Genomic DNA, 722 nt, shown 5'->3' with positions numbered 1-722 from the left:
CTTTAATTAAAACATTTGTATAACAGAATCACAACTCTTAATCAACAACAAAGTATACATATTATAAATAACAACAAAACAATGAATAATACACACTTAGAGGATCCCAAGTACAATAATATCAAGTCTCTGTAATTAAAGGTATCACTTTGAAAGAGATCCACTAATTGTGTAGATGTGAAGGATACCAAGTGTCTGATGCCTGTCAATACTCATCTTCTGTGGATGAGCTTCATGTACTTATAGATGAACGTACAAAACATCAGGATGTTGATGGAGAAGTCCTTGGCTAGTGGACAATAAAGGTGAGAGTATTGACCCAGGGGAAAAAACAATACTTTCGACTGTTATGTCTTCTTCAGCCACTTTAGGCACAATCATTAAATATAAATATACAAATATATTTTCCAAGCTGGTCCCTGGTTGTAGCTCAGGGTCTAATCCCACAACCTCTGTGCTGGTTTCCAGTTGTAATAGTCGAATGTGGATTTGTTTTGATGAAAATATTTATTAGGAAAGATGGGCAGCTCAGTTCAGAGGAGGGCATGTGAATCCTTCTGGAGCTGGCGCAGTTTAGTACCAGTGTGGGTACTACCAGCACAAGGGGCAAATGCAGTGGTGGAGTACTTAACCTAGTGTCTGGCACTGCAATGGTCCATAGCACCCAGTCCAAAAGCAGCTACAATTGCCTAGGCTTGCTGGCACAAAACGCTGTGCCGACA

The sequence above is a fragment of the Sphaerodactylus townsendi genome, linkage group LG05 (assembly GCF_021028975.2).
Source record: "Sphaerodactylus townsendi isolate TG3544 linkage group LG05, MPM_Stown_v2.3, whole genome shotgun sequence".
NCBI classification, from domain to species: Eukaryota; Metazoa; Chordata; class Lepidosauria; order Squamata; family Sphaerodactylidae; genus Sphaerodactylus; species Sphaerodactylus townsendi.
The sequence above is the reverse complement of the archived record's forward strand: the minus strand, read 5'-3'. Positions refer to the sequence as shown.